The following is a 16446-nucleotide window of genomic DNA, read 5'->3' as shown; positions in this document are numbered from 1 at the left end:
AAAATGCTGGGGTCCCTTGCTGCAGCTGGGCTGCACTTTCACCAATAGCCTCTCCTAGGCTCTCTTCACAGTGCCAAGCCTCAACTTCTCTGCCTGACTCCTTCAGACCTGGGCCTTCAACTGCCACTGAGGCTGCACCCTCACCACTGGCCTCTCCTGCCTCTCAGTGCCAACCTTTCAGCTGCTCTCCATGATCCCTTCATGCCTTCAAAACCAGTACCACCTGGGTGACTCTTACACAGTACCAAGTCTGGCTGCCAGCACAAGGTACAACCTTGGCCATCTCTGGAATACAGCTTCTCTGTTCTCTCAGGAAACACTTCCCAGAAGATTTCACCTCAGTGATGCTGGTCTCTTCTTAATCACCGCTAATTTCTTAGCTCCAACAATCAGCATCAAGTATCCTAGTGAACCAAAGTTTTGTTTCAGTAGTTCTGGTATCTTGTTAATCACAGCTGATTCTTCAGCCCCAGCTAACCAGAACCACAGAATCTTAATGCAGAATAACAAATGGTCCTGATAGTCTTTAAACTTCACAAGCCAGGCCTCCGTCCTCTGCACTGCTCTCAATGTTATCTTCCAAGTCACCACACAACACAAAGAGCTCTTAACACTCAATGGCTTTTCTAACCCAAAGTTCCAAAGTCCTTCTACAATCCTCCCTAAAACATGGTCAGGTCTGTCACAGCAATACCCCAGTACACTGGTACCGACATGTCTTAGTTAGGATTCTCATTGCTGTGGCAAAACACCATGACCAAAAAGCAAGTTGGGGAGGAAAGGATTTATTTGGTTTACACTTCCACATCATAGTCCATCATTAGAGGAAATCAGAATAGGAACTCAAGCAGGGCAGGAGCTGATGCAGAGGCCTTGGAGGGGTGGGTGGTTGCTTCCCATGGCTTGCTCAACCTGTTTTCTTATAGAACCCAGGAGCACCAGCCCAGGGATCGCACCACCCACCATGAGCTGGGTCTTCCCCCACTGATCACAAAATGAGAAAATGCCTTACAGCTGGATCTCATGGAGGCATTTCCTCAACTGAGGCTCCTTCCTCTCTGATGAGTCTAGCTTGTGTGAAGTTGACACACAAAACCAGCCAGTACAGTGGGTTGTTTGTTTCTCTCTGTAGCCTTGGTTGTTCTGGAACTCACGCTGTAGACCAGGCTGGCCTCAAACTCATAGAGATCCTCCTACCTCTGCCTCCCAAGTGCTGGGATCAAAGACATGTGCCTCTACTGCCTGGGGGTGGGGGGGTCATGGTGTTTTATCACAGCAATAGAAAAGTAATGAAGACCAGGGGCCCACGACAGACCAAAGTAATGATTACCCCACAGTCCACCATGGTGAACAATGGTACATCGGGGTTACACACAGGAGTACAGGTGTGAGGGGTCACTCACAGGAGCGTGCACTACTCAGACAGCTGCATCTGAACTCCCACCCCAGCATGGGTGATAACCCACGAGAGCTGAAACCTGGGGGCAAACTACCTGACTGGATAGATTGGAGAGCCTCAGCCAGGTAGCTCTGCTCTCCACAGTCTGGGCTTCTATAACTTTGGGGAGGGGTCTAGTGAAATTTGTTTCATCTTCATTAATTTGGGAAGCTTGTCTACTTAATTCTCAAAGGGCCCCGTCCTCCCTCCTGGGAGGAGCTTTTCAGTTCCATGGAAACTGCTACACAGCATGGCCCTGTTCTTTATCAATTATCCCATCTCAGGCCTTTTGTTACAGACACAGAAAGCTGACTAGGACATGTGAGGTGAGCCTTCCTATCCTCCCTCAGTGCTGGTACTCAAGGTTGACTGAGGGAGACAGGACCAGCTCTGGCATTCAGGCCACGTGTGGTCCCATTCACTCATCCCACTGTGTGTGTGTGCACATTCTTAGCCCATTTCCCAGCCTCAGCGCTGACTACAGCAATTCTTCCTCTGCTTCCTATAATTGCTCACAATTCTAAATTTTCTGCCATAACCAAGTGTTCTGAGCAACTGTTTTTGCATCTCTAGCAATTTTCACTTGCAGAAAGTAAACTAGGGACAGAACACAGAAGAGTGCTTCTCACTCCCCACAGCACTTGGCAAGAGGTAGCCATGACTACAGACAGCAGTGAGGCCAGGAGGAGCCCCATGCCCTCAAGCCACGGGCCTCCCTTCATTTCCCCTTCTCCGAGGCTCCTCCTGAAGGGTCCAGAAATACAGGAATAAGATAGACATATAGGAATAAGATGGGAATATAGGAATAAGATAGACATATAGGAATAAGATGGAAATATAGGAATAAGATGGAAATGTAGAATTAAGATGGAAATATAGGAATAAGATGGGAATATAGGAATAAGATAGACATATAGGAATAAGATGGAAATATAGAAATAAGATAGAAATACAGGAATAAGCTTAAGAGATGGAAACTGACAGCCATCAGTTTGGCCAGCAAAAAGAGATTAACCCTTAACTGGGCCCTTCTGTGTTTTATGATGGGCAGCTCTGTCAACAACCCAAATGTTAGGTTTTTACTAAAGAGTGCCCTCTGTAGCCCTGGGGTTAGCTCTTTTTTGGTAAGTTCCTACCACTCACTACCAAAGCCAAAGTTAACTTTTAATGATTTCTATGTGACAACCTGCCTTGGGTTGTTTCGTGTTCCTCCCTATGGGAACCCAGCTATGTCAGGAGGACTTGCAGGTTTGGGCAAACATCAATTAGCTGTGTAAGGAAAGACTGCAGGGATATACAAATATCGTTTAGCTGAAACCCTCTAAAGCCTTGTTAATAAGAAAACCTAAAAGCAATTTTCTCTAAAAGTTTAACTTCGAAATTGTAAAATTCTTTTGTCCATGCCTAATGCTTTCCCCTTACTATAAAAGGAGCTCATAACCCCCTTCAACTGCCACAGCCCCAGAATCCCGAACTCACTGTGGTCTCAACTAGCTGATAAGCTTTTGTGTCCCTCGGTGATTTTCTTTTCCTTCTTCGGTTTCTTCTGCAATAAATTCTGCTTCTGGTTTAATAGACTTTGATGGTCTGTCCCCCACTATTGAGTGACCCCGGACCCAACATTCCAACTCTGAGGATGGAGCTCAGAGGTTTGCATTCAGCTCCACTGGCCTGAAGTGTCCTTTGCTAAAGCTCTTTTCTGAAGGATGAGCTTCTCATTGAGAAATGAAGCGAGCCCACTCCACTGGATATGGAGCCTAAGTTAGCCAATTCAGTTGGTTTGAGCTGAATCATGTCTCTCTTCCTTAATACCTAGTAACCCTGAGAAAAACCACACCGACTCTGTATTAGTTATTTCTCTCGTTGCCATGACAAAATGCCTGAGCACCTTGAGGAAGGGTCCTGGCTTGAGGGTGCAGTCCATCATGGCAGGGACAGCATGGTATCATGAGCATGAGCCAACTGCTCACATTCCCACAGCCAGGGAGCAGAGAGATGGATGCTGGTCCTCTGTTTGCTTCCTCTTTTCTGTTCGGGCCAGGACCCCCCCCCCCATGGGATGATGCCACCCACATTCACTTTTGGCCACAGAAAGTCATAAAAATTGGCTTAGCTGAGAGATATGCCAACATTTTGAAAGATCTAAGTCATGTCCGTTGCCTCTGTTTCTCAGCGGCCTCCGGTGACAAGATCACCAGTTATGACCACACCTTCAAGAGTAGCCTTGACTAAGGCAAAGGTACAGACAGAAGGATTGCTGTGAAGCTGGGGCCAGTCTGGGCTATGGAGTCAGAGCCTGCTCAGTAAGTGCTGCTCAAGAATGAGGACCTGAGCTCAATTCCTAGCACCCAAATAAAGAGTTAGGTGTAGTGGGATGCCCTTATACTCCAGCACTGGAGCTGAAAGGAGCATCCCTGGGGCTCTCTGGCCAGCCAGTCTAGTCTACTGTATGAGCCTCGAGTCCCTGCGAGAGAGCCTGTCTCAATACGCAAGGTGGATGACTACTGAGGATCACCACCTGACGCTGACCTGTGGCCTCCACCCGAACACATGTGCTCACCTGCACTTGCATTTGCACACAGACACCCAAGAACTGTCTGATATTTCCTACCCTTGTAGATTTCCAGTTCAAATCACTCAGCTGAGGGCAATGCAACCCAACCCTAAAGACAATGATAAGACACTCCAGACTCTAGAGAGCTGAAGACCTGACATGTCATGTATGTCTCCCACAGCACTACATAAAACAGGACTTAGGAGGTAGAGGCAGGAGGATCAGAAGCTCAAGGTTATCCTCCACTACATCATAAGTTTGAGGCCAGCCTAAGCTACATGAAACCCTGTTTCCAAAAAGAAAAAGAAGACACTTAAAGTTTTTGTAAGTTTCTTTGTGTGTCTTTTTTCTCCCTTTCAGTTAATGTGAAAAATTAGACAATTTAAACTTGAGTTGTATTTACAGAACAATGAATTTATGCATATGTTATCATCCCTTGGAAATTAAAAATAGACATTACACAGACATATACATATATGCATATATATTTGAGTAGAGAACTCTAATAGAAAATGCTGAGTGGTTTTTTGTTTTGTTTTATCTTTTTGTGGTGCCTAGGGCCTCCTGTGTGCTAGGACACCTGTTCTACCACTGAGCTGTATTTCCAGCCCTTTTTTGTTGGTCTGTGTTTTGAGACACGGTTCATGTAGCCCAGGCTTGCTTTGAACTCACTGTGTGGTCAAGGGTGACCTTGAACTCCTGATTCTCCTGCCTTCGCTTTCTGAGCAGTGGGATCACAGGCCTGGGCCACCACACCAGGCTGGAAGTGAGGAATTCTTGCCCTTGAAGGAAGCTCTGAGCCGACTCTCTTGCAAGAGCTGTGTTCAGGCAAAGCAAACACACATAAACGCAGCTGGTGAAATCAGCCTGAGCCTCAAGGAACAGCTAAAGTGGGCAGGGCTTGCAGGCGTGCTCCTGGGATAATCACATCGGTTGACGCCTCCGTGTTCATGGCCAGGGAGCGACCTAATTCCCCTAGTGCGATCTTGCAGGGTCGCACCTGGCTGATAACCAGTTATTGAGGAATTAGATTTCATCTGACCGTTGCCATGCAACTGAGTGTTCCCAACCACGTGTTTGCTTCTGTGAGAAATTACAACTGGAGCCATGTGTGATTCTCGCTTTCCTCTCCAAGCTCAGTCTAAATGGAGAGGACATAATAAACAGGTTCAATCTACTTGATCAAGGGGTCTGTAACCATCTGCCCAAAACTCTGGAAGCCCAAGGCAGAACTGCTGTTTCAGACACAAAACAATAAAAGAATGGACTCCTGAAAATTATCCTCTGACCCCCACACCTCCACACATGAGCTGTTGCCTCCAAGTGTGTACATATATGTATATGTGCATTTATCTATGTATGCATGCATGGGATATTTTTATGGGGAAGAATAAAAGTAGTGGAGACAGAGAGGTTCTTTCTTCCTAAAATGTAATCACTGGGGGGGGGGGGGGGGGGGTTTCTGCAGCCCCTGTGTGCCGTGGCCCCTGCGTGCCATGGCTCCCATGACATCCTCTCCCTTTCACCCTCCCGACAGGAGAGTTTGCTTTTTCTGCAAGGTTTACTTAACACCTCATGACATGTCCTCTCCTTCTGTCTTCATGTTCATCAAGACCTCCTGGACTTGGATCAAACTCACAAGAGAGCTCAAAGCTCCATTTGCCTGCGGAACACCTCCAGCTGCATCCTCAGAGTGACACCAGAGTGCTGAGTTAGCATACCGCAATCCACGCACGTGCTCTGTAAGTGGATTAACCATTCGGCAGGCCTCTTCTGCTGACCTCAGGATTTCTTCATGTCTTTCCAGAAGCTGGAGAATGCTGAGATCACAGAGTGAGGATTCTGAAGCTGTGCCAAGTGGACTCTGGGTAGGCTACAAAGAGACTCAGACTTGGCATCACTGGGTGACCCCCTCCCCTTGGGAATCATGCACTGTCCAATTCCAGGCAGGGGAGCATCTGCAGCAGAAGTGAGCTCAACCAACGTAATAATGACAATGTTTCCCTAAGACTGAAACAGGGATTTTGTCTGCTTTCATCTCTGTATGTGTGTGTTTGTGTAGGAGTGCGGGGACACATGTGCCACGGCACACATGTGAAGATCTGAGTACCGTCTCAGGTGACCATCCTCACCTTTCGTTTTGTTTGAGTCTCTGCCGTAGGAGCAGAAGGGTTACTGGCCTATCCTTTCACATGGGTTCCTGGGGTCCAAACCGAGCTTCTCACACGTGCATGGCAAGCATTTTACTCACTAAGCCCTGAAGTGTCAATGTAGATTTGATAACGAAAGGGTGTATTTACTGGGGTTTTGTTTGTTCTGTTTGCTTGTTAGCCACGTAAACGCTGAATCATTGGTATACAAATATTTTCTCATATATTGTTATTACACACCAATCACTGAGACTCCAAGGTCCAAATTAATGTGGTGGTATTGTGTTCCCCAAAATATTGTGCATGCTAATAAACTTATCTGGGGTTACAGAACAGAACAGCCACAATATTAAACATAGAAGATAGGCAGTGGTAGCACACACCTTTAATCCTAGCACTCCAGAGGCAGAGATCTACCTGGATCTCTGTGAGTTCATGGCCACATTAGAAACAGCCAGGCATGGTGATACACGCCTTTAATCCCAAGAAGTGAGCCTTTAATCCCAGGGAATGATGGCAGATAGCAGAAAGGTATATAAGGCGTGAAGACCAGGAACTAGAAACATTTGGCTGGTTAAGCTTTTAGGCTTTGAGCAGCACAGTTCAGCTGAGAGCCATTCAGATGAGGACTCAGAAGCTTCCAGTCTGAGGAAACAGGATCAGCTGAGGAATTGCAAGGTGAGGTAGCTGTGGCTTGTTCTGCTTCTCTGATCTTCCAGCGTTCACCCCAATAACTGGCCTCAGGTTTGATTTTATTAATAAGACCCTTTAAGATTTCTGCTACATACATCCTGATAATCATCCCAGCTCACACCACTGTTCAGAGCTGGTAGATATCACAAAAACAAGGTCTGCCCGTGCCTTGGTTTTGCCTCCCGTGTTTCTGTCTGCGGGTGACCTCAGTCTCTGAGAGCAGCGTGTCTACCATCTGCACCCTCCCCTTCCTCCTCTGGAACAAGAACTTGGCTGTGGCTCAGGCTGTACCGACACTGCCATGCAGCCTGCATTTGCAAGCTGTGTGCCGTTTCTCTGGCCCCGTTAGCCAGAAAAGAAAAACAGTAAGTGTGTTTCCCCTCAAAGTCATTTTCATGTCCTCACATCAGAGTCAAGACGAATTCTCACTCAGAAAGCTGGCTTCCTTGAGGAAGCTTCCAATTGCCTTTTACTCCTGAAGAAGAGAGAAATCTCTCTATAACATGAGTACAATGGTAAGTAGAAGTCAGCCTTCGTCACTGGCATCAGCTCAGCCGAAGCAAGACACAATGGCCCAGTAGCACCGAAACTGTCAACACAAATACCAAAACAGTCCTGGAACCTCAAGGCAGAAGCTCCTGTGAACACCAGCAGCCACATAACTGAGAACATAGGGTTCAAACCATCTTTCAGGACCACTAGGTAATATTTCCGAGATGGTTGCCCTTTGCGGGGAGGGGAGAAGAGGTTTGGATTTTTTTTTTTTTTTTTAATTCTAGGTCTCCTAGGAAACATCTGAAGACTCCAATGTGAGCATCTCTGCCACTGTCATTGTTCAGAGAGGAGACTGGCCGGAGAGACAGAAAGAGGAAGCCACTGGCTCAGGGGGCTCCAGCTATTCAAGACATGGCTGGAGGCTCCACCCCCACAGCTCGCTCTTCCCAGCATTCATCTGTTGCATCATGGAGTAAATCTGGCCTCAGTTCAGCTTCACAAAGGGTGTTGTGAAAGGATATATACTACTCAGTGTTTCTAGGGCTTGCATATTATGTGCTTCTATCAAAGTAGGTGAACTTGGCCTTCCAAGTTAACATCTTCAATGGGGAGGCAGCTGAACTTCAATGTGAAACTGCATCCAGCACTCCCTCTAGTGGCTGTTCATTCAGGTGTCAAGGTCTTTGGAAAATAGGCTCGAAATTGAGAAAAGCTATGTGGGAGAAGGGTGAGGAGGGGGCAGTGCTAAGTGGTCTAGTACTGAACCAGCTCCTAATGACTTCTACCCATAAATCAGAGCGTCTCTTAATCCTCGTCAGAGAAGCTTCTTTTACAGTAGATGGCGATTAACACAGAGACCCATAGACTAGGCAAAGTGAAGAGAGTGAGAGACTCTGGAGAGTGCTTGGCTGTAACGTGGTATCGCCATCAGGCTCTGGGACCTCTGCAAGAGCAGAGGCAGTGGATAACGACAAGGGAACAATGTCACCTGGACGCAACAGGACAGCTGCAGATATGAGCTCACAATGATTGTGACAGCATGCACACTGTGCAAACCCCAGCCGATCAAACCCCAGCCTGGAAAGGGGAAGCACCCCTAGATGAGGAGCTCTTGGCAATGAACGGCTGCTGGAAAGGAAGAGTCAGTTTTCTGTGTGTGGGCCCTGGTAACTGACCACACTCCAGTGGGCACACATCCGAGAGTACGTGGGCAGTACCAACTGTGCTTGATGGGGGGGGCACTAAATTGGGTGGGTAGGGAAGAGGGATGGATCTGGGAGGAAGCGGGAGGAGTGGGGAAGGGATGGACATAATCAAAGTACATTGTATGAAATCCTCGAAGAAGAAAGAAGAAAGAGAATGTCTGCTTTTATTACTGTTTAATGAGTCATGGTTTGTGTGTGTAACTAGATGATTTTTATCCCCCTTACTCTGTGAGTTTTAGAAATTCTGGGGAAAAGAATCTTTTCAGCTTAAGTGGAAAACAAAGCTTGTTTGTTGACACTTGGTTGGATGGGGCGTCATGGTCAGTCATGCTAGTGTGTTTCTATGAGGATGTTTCCGGGTCGGGTGAAAGTCTAAGTATGGCCTGATATGACGGAGAGGTAAAGTGAGTGGAGAGAGCATGGGCCTTGTCCAATCAGTTTAGGGCCCACATCATGGGCAAAGGCTGACTGCCCTGCCTTGGGAGCATCTGAGACATATGGTGATATTTTATTTGTACTGAAATGTGATTTTATTTGTATGTTAATAAATAAAGTTGCCTGGGGATCAGAGCTAATAGCAAGCTATAGCAGAGCCTGGCATTGGTGGCGCATGCCTTTAATCCCAGCTCTTGGGAGACAGAGCTAGGCGGATCTCTGTGTGTTCAAGGATACAGCCAGCATGTAGACACATGCCTACATTTAATCTCAATACCAACCATAGAAGACCTGGAGGTCTGTACAGACGGGCAGTGATGAGGAGGTCATGTGGTTGTGTTTACAACCAATGAGAAGGCAGAATAGAAAGTCAACAAAAAGCAGAAGCACATAGGAAGTAGGTCTCTTTTGGAGAGGTAGGACAACAGCGACAGTGAAGGGTAAGGTTTTTAGCTCTTAGCTATTGCTCTGACCTCTTGGCTTTCATCTCTGTATTGGCTCTGTGTTTCTTATTTAATAAGACAGTTACATCTACCGAGACACTCGCTGCTGTTGGACTTTGTGTTAGTCAGTGTTCTATTGCTGTGAAGAGACCCCATGACCATGGCAACTCTTATAAAGAAAACATTTAATTGGCTGGCTTTCAATTTCAGAGGTTCAGTCCATTACCATCATGGTGGGACATGGCAGCATGCAGGCAGAGGTGGTGCTGGAGAAGTAGCTGAGAGTCCTACATCTTGCAGGCAACAGGAAGTGGTCTAAGACACTGGGCGGTATCTTGAGCATATATGAGACCTCATAGCCTGCCTCCACAGTGACACACTTCCTCCAACAAGGCCACACCTCCTAATAGTGCAACTCCCTTTGGGGGCCATTTTCTTTCAAACCACCACAGACTTAAAGCTTGTTTAGAGTTACAAGCTTACAAGCCTTTGGATTGGAACTGACACCAATAGAGTCTCCCTGGCCTCAGGCTCTTGGATTCTCTCAGAAGAAAATCTCTCCATCAGCTCTCATGTCCTGAGTCGTCAGCTTACAAGTATAGATCTTAGAATTTCTCAGCCTTCAGGCTCACAAGCCAGTTCTTTGTTTGGGATTTTGTTTTTGTTTTTGAGACTGTGTTTCTCTGTGTAACAGCCCTAGTTGTCCTAGGATTTGCTCTGTAGACCAGACTGGCCTCAAACTCAGAAATCCACCTGCCTCTGCCCCCCAAGTGCTGGGATTAAAGGCGTGTGCCACCACTTCCTGGCACAAGCCAGTTCTTGATAATAAATATCTCTATACACAAACAGATTGATTCTATATCCTGAGAAGCTTGACAAACACATTTGACTTCAAGGAGCTTGAATAAAAAAAAAGTGATAATCTGGAGACATTGTTCCTGCTAGTCCACAGTTGGTAGCAGTGTTGGGGCACAATGAGAAAGAAATCAGGGAAATGATACCTTTCAAAATAGCCTCAAAAAAAATCTGGGGAATGGAAAGATCTCCCATGCTCATGGATCAGCAGGATTAAGATTGTGAAAAAGACCATCTAACAAAAGCAATCTACAAATTCAATGCAATCGCCACCAAAATCCCAACATAATTCTTCACAGACTTGAAAGGACAATTTTAAGCTTCATATGGAAACACGAAAAACCCAGGATAATCTAAAATAATCCTGAATAATAAAAGAATCACTTGAGGTATCACTAGCCCCAATTTCTGTACTATAGAGCTATAATAATAAAAAACAGCATGGTATTGGCATAAAAGCAGACACATTGGTTGATGGCATCAAATTGAAGACCCAGACATAATTCTGCATACCAATGGACACCTAGTTTTTTTACAATAACAACAAAAAAGCCAAAACTATACACTGGAGAAAATACAACATCTTCAATAAATGGTGCTGGTCAAACTAGATAGCTGCATGTAGAAGAATGCGAATAGATCTACACTTATCACCCTGCACAAAACATCTCCAAATTGATCAAGGACCTCAATGTAAGACTAGATACCCTGAACCTGATTAAAGAGAAAGTGGGGAATAGGCCTGAACTCATTGACACAGGAAAAGACTTCCTGATCAGAATGCCAATAGCACAGACCCTAAGAACAACAATCAATGAATGAGACCTCATGAAGCTGAAAAGCTTCCATATGGCAAAGGGCACCAACATTTGGACCAGTCAGAATGACCAAGATCAATAAAACAAATGACAGCTTGTGTAGGCAAGGATGTGGGGTAAGGGGAACACTTATTTATTACTGGTAGAAGTATAATTTGTACAGCCTCTGTGGAAATCATTCAGAAAACTGGTAATAGATCTGCCTCAAGATCCAGCTATACTACTCTTGGGCATGCACTCAAAGGACCCTACATCCTACTACAGAGATACTTGCTCAACCATGTTTATAGCTGCTCTATTCATAATGGCCAGAAACTGGAAACAGCCTAGATGTACATTAACTGATGAATGGAAAATGAAAATGTAGCATGTTTACACAATGGAATATTACTCAGCTGTTAAGAAAAAAATAAAATTATGATGGAGCTAGGAAAAAAATCATCCTGAGTAAGGTAACCTAGACCTAAAAGGACAAACATTGTATGTTTTCTCTTACATTTAGATGTTAGCTTTTAAACTTCCTATATATGAATAACCACAGAGTTTAGGTACCTAGGAAGGGACCAGGCAGGAGTAGAAGACTCCCAAGAATGGGAAGTAGAACCACAGTGTTACAGAGACAAGCAGGAAACTGGAAAAGGAGGATTAAATAGGGAGGGGGATGGGAGAGAAGGGTAAAGAGGGAATCTGGGGAGGGACAACTAATACCAAAGGCCATTTGTAATACCATATGGAAACCTACTACTGTAGAAGTTTCCTAAAATGTGTACATATATGAAAATAATTTAAATGGAACCACCAAATAATAGGTGAGGTAATTCCCCAACTAGACATCTCACGCCACCAAGTAAAACTTCCAGAACTCAACAATTTGTTGTCATTAGCCAAAGAGGTCCCATGGAAATCCTCAAACATCACAGGCCATTGCCAAGGCTATTAGTTGCTTTTTACAACCTGATGATAAGGTTCTAATGCTGAAGAAACCACTTGTTTATGTCATTGAACGCAGAGAAGTTGAGCTGGTACCCACAGCAGGAGCTTCATCCCTACTGCCTAGTGTCCATGGTGCTGGAAGACTCTCTGCACACTATTGGAGGAGAAAGGTAGTCATCAGTGTCACCCAGCTGCAAGGGACCAGCCTGTAAGTGGCCACTGGTGTAACGGTGGCACCTGGCCTCCCTGGGCCTCGCTTTCCTCACTTCTGCAGCTTGGAGATTATTCAGGATCAACCAAGTTTGCATTTGTTTCTTCAAACACTAAGGATTTTTTTTTCCATTGGAGCAATTGCCAGTAATTTCACCAGTTTTATTCATAAACTTCCATGAAAAATCTTTATTCAAGTCTGAAGACAGCACAGAATACATTCATTGATGACAAAAAACATTTAAAGGTAAATCAAAGACACTGAATTTAATTTCTTTTTTTTCCTTCTTCTTCTTCTTCTTCTTCTTCTTCTTCTTCTTCTTCTTCTTCTTCTTCTTCTTCTTCTTCTTCTTCTTTTTCCAGAGCTGAGGACCGAACCCAGGGCCTTGCACTTGCTAGGCAAGCGCTCTACCACTGAGCTAAATCCCCAACCCCTGAATTTAATTTCTCATTATCTGATGTTTGTAAATACCCTGGGTTTCTTTTGTTCTGTCTCCAGGAAAAGCCACGCAGGCTCGAATTCCAGCAAGCATGCATGCCAATATCCCCTTGATACAGACATCTTCAAGGTGCCTAACCACAAGAAGGATGTCACCTCACTCCCAAAGGAACAGGCATACACCAGTGAACAATACCCAAGGTGAAACTTTCATCCTGTAAGTTGTTAGCCAATGTCACCCAAATGTGTACCCTTTCTTAAAGATGAAACAACCTGGTGTTGCTCTATCTGTGTGTTGAGAGATGGCAGCCATTTTACATTTCTATTATGTTGCTACTGTAGCTGATTATATCATCTGCCTTCTTTCTCTCCTGCTGCCTTCCAGAGACGACCTCAAGAATTGGGACTGGAGAGATGGCTCAGTGTTAAGAGCACTGGCTGACCTTCCAGGAGAGGTGGGTTTGAGTTCCGGCACCCACATAATGGCTCACAACTATCTGTAACTCCACCTGCAGGGCATCTAGAGCCCTCTTCTGGCATCTGTAGGTACTGCCCACAAGTGGTGCACAGCTATATATGCAGGCATCCCTCATATACATAAAATAAAAAAATCTTTAAAAACAAATTCAAAAGAATTGCATCATGACTAAATAAGACAACATGTTATCTTATGAAATAATAATTGGGTGTACCACAATAAACCTCGGGCACAAGTCAATGGAGGGGGGAAATGGTGTCAGTATGGTCTGTGCTGATGGGTTCTGCAGCTGGGCTGAGTGTGGGAAATACTCAGTTTATTCTATGGAAGAATTCATCTTAGTTAAACACCAAATGATGCCCTATGGGGGAAGAGAGCAGTTGGTTGCAGTACGTGAAGTTCCTTTAAGAGCCCATGAGCAAGTGTTCTCTATTTAGCCACACCTAGAGTCCTCCTGGCCTAGGGCTTCTTTTAGATGCTCACATCACACTTCATTGATCCTGTTGTCTCAAGGGAGACACCCCCAGCCATGGGACACCTCATCAGCCTCTCCAGGTGTCTGCTTGTGGCCAATATCCTCAGTTACCATTGCCCATCTTAGGAGCCCAAAGTCACATGAACTCTGTGACTCTGCCCAACCTTGCCTTCTTCCAGCATCCAGGATCACAGGTTGATTCTGACTCTTTCCCTGCCCTGAGATATGGACTCAGCTGTCCCTCACGGAGAGAATCACTTCAGAATCCAGAGGCACGGGGCCCACAAACATCTTTGGTCAATGTTCCAAATAGAATTGTTCAAAAATACACAGTAGTGCAAAGTATTGTAAGGACAGAACAGATAAAACCTCTAAAACACATCCATGGATTTGAGTTAGAAGTGTAGACTTGTCAACCCAACACTCAGGAGGATGAGGCAGGAAGGTCATGAGTTCAAGGCCAGCCTAGACTATTTATCAAGATTCTGGCTCAAAAGGAAAAATAAAAGGCTGCTGGATTCTGCTGGGCATTCCACGTCATCTGTCTTAGTCCCTTAGCCTCAACTTTAGTAAAGAAGTTTATTCGTCTAATTTTTTAACTTCTGAGCAGCTTTTTTCTCATTTTCTAGATTGTTAGGGACCATGAAATGTTGTCTCTCACCCCACCAAAGCATAGGTCCACATCCCAGTGTTGCCCACTGCCCCATCCCACCCACAGCTCATGACGTATCTATCTATGCTCAGCTATCCCAAAACTGGCATCCGGTTCTACCAATCCTCAGGTCTCTGGCACTCTAACACCAACATCAGACAGGAAAGAAGCCCCAGCTTCTTAGGGAATCTCCCCAAAAGCAAAGAGCTCGGGGCTGGAGAAATGGTTCAGTGGTAAAGTACCTGCTGCCAAAAACGACCTGAGCTCGGTCCCCAGGACTCACAGGGAAGGGGAGAATCAGCTCCTGTAAGTGGTCCTCTGACTGCCACATGTGTGTGCGCGCACACACACACACACACACACACACACACACACACACACACACTCATACACTCGTGCCCACACACACACTCATACACATGCTTGTGTTCACACTCACGCTCATACACACTCACACACCCATACATATGCTCATGTTCTCTCTCTCTCTCTCTCTCTCTCTCTCTCTCTCTCTCTCTCTCTCTCTCTCTCTGTAAATAAATGTATTTAATAACTTTAAAACTGAGAGCTTAGGACCTTGAGCACGAGATCAGCTAGCTTCTTGACTGATAATGACAGTTAAGGTGGGACAACCAGGGTAATGATATGTATGTGACCATTGTGTGAGAGCAGAGGAAGGGACTGTCAGCCGCAAGGAAGGAAACGGGCATGAGGGGTGGCTAAGGAGCAGAATGGCAAGGGGCCGATAAGAAGGAAGGACGGGGTACCTGCTGTAGTTCATATGTGCATGGAAACACCACTCTGACACTCATTGCTTTGTGTGCTAACTTAAAAAGCTACAAAAAGACAAAAAACAAAGAACAAAACAAAAGAATAACAGTAGTAAAATGTAAAATAGAAACAAATACCATTTTCAAGTTTAAAAAAAAAATCCCATGTTGAGACAGGCAGATATCTGTGAGCTGAAGGCCAACATGGTCTACTCAGGGAATTCTAGGCCAGCCAGGGCTATGTAGTGAGACCCTGTCAATAATAATTTTTAATCCCATGTCAAATTTTTCCACTGAAGCTCCACAAACTGAATTTATCTTATATATCCCATATAGATTTTCTTTGGTAGTGACATTATGTATTAAATATACATAAAATAAATAAATACATTTATTTTACATAAAATAAATAAATACATTTACATTTAAAATAAATACATTTATTTATTTTATGTGTACAAGTGTTTTGTCTACCCATATGTATGTGCACCTGTCTGTACAGTGCCCATGGAGGTCAGAAGGGGACATCAGATGCCCAGGAGCTGGACTTATGCACGGTTTTGAGCCACCATGTGGGTGCTGGGGACTGAACCCAGGTCCTCTGGAAGAGCAGCCAGTGCTCTAACCACTGAGCCATCTCTCCAGTCTGTGACTTTGTATATTAGAGGCCCACAGGTAAGTAGACTTGCTTTGCACCAGCCTGCACCAGTTCATAGTTAAATGATAGTAAAGTGTGAGATAGACAGTAGAGAGCGATGAACATCCTACCTGTGGGAGCCCATTGGGCAACCTCTTCCCATTCATACTGAGAAAATCATCACCGTGGGAACATTCACACTATGGGAATTAGCAAATGCTAACCCAGGGCTTCCTACCTGAAGACCCCAACAACTCCAGGCACATGCCTCAATTTCTCCCAAAACCTAAGATTAATTAACATCCAGGATAGTCTACCACATGCCAGACATTGTGGCTATAAATTCCTACTCAAGAAACTTGTAAAGAACAGCTTTTGGAGTTTCATGTAATTTCTCTAGTATTTACTGGGGAATGTTCCTCAGAATCCATGTTAAACAGAAAAACAGTACATAATGATCACGTCGCGCTTAGGCTATGATGCCCAAGGCACATTACGCTGTGACCCACCAGCTTGAAGGAATCTCCAGACAGTCTTGATCCACCCCCAGGTTTTATTTCAACAGAAGACAGACAAAATGTAGTAGTTTCTGGTTATTCACATTAATGGGCTAATATCCAATGCTGTGCATGGGTTAACAAGCACTCTATGTCTTGGGGGTGGCGTGGAGGGGAGGGTGAGATGAGCGAGCACTGGGGATGGAGTCCCCATGATGTTTCCTTAATGGGCTGGGGTGAGGCTCACCAGTGGACTACTGTGCGCTCTT

The 16446-nt window shown here is 45.2% G+C and overlaps 1 long non-coding RNA gene across 2 annotated transcripts; it reads left to right on the top strand.

Moving 5' to 3' along the window:
* Positions 1-8391: 8391 nt before the first annotated feature.
* LOC131914547 (uncharacterized) lies at positions 8392-13252 on the top strand. Of its 2 annotated transcripts, XR_009380158.1 has the most exons (3): positions 8392-8532; positions 12729-12885; positions 13054-13252. It is a non-coding gene; the product is annotated as an uncharacterized LOC131914547 (long non-coding RNA). The 2 variants fall into 2 exon arrangements; XR_009380159.1 differs by lacking the exon at positions 13054-13252 and having other exon boundaries at positions 12729-12955.
* The last annotated feature ends 3194 nt before the right edge of the window (positions 13253-16446 follow it).

The sequence above is a fragment of the Peromyscus eremicus genome, chromosome 7, assembly GCF_949786415.1.
Source record: "Peromyscus eremicus chromosome 7, PerEre_H2_v1, whole genome shotgun sequence".
Lineage (NCBI taxonomy): Eukaryota > Metazoa > Chordata > Mammalia > Rodentia > Cricetidae > Peromyscus > Peromyscus eremicus.
This window is presented reverse-complemented; position numbering and strand designations above follow the sequence as displayed.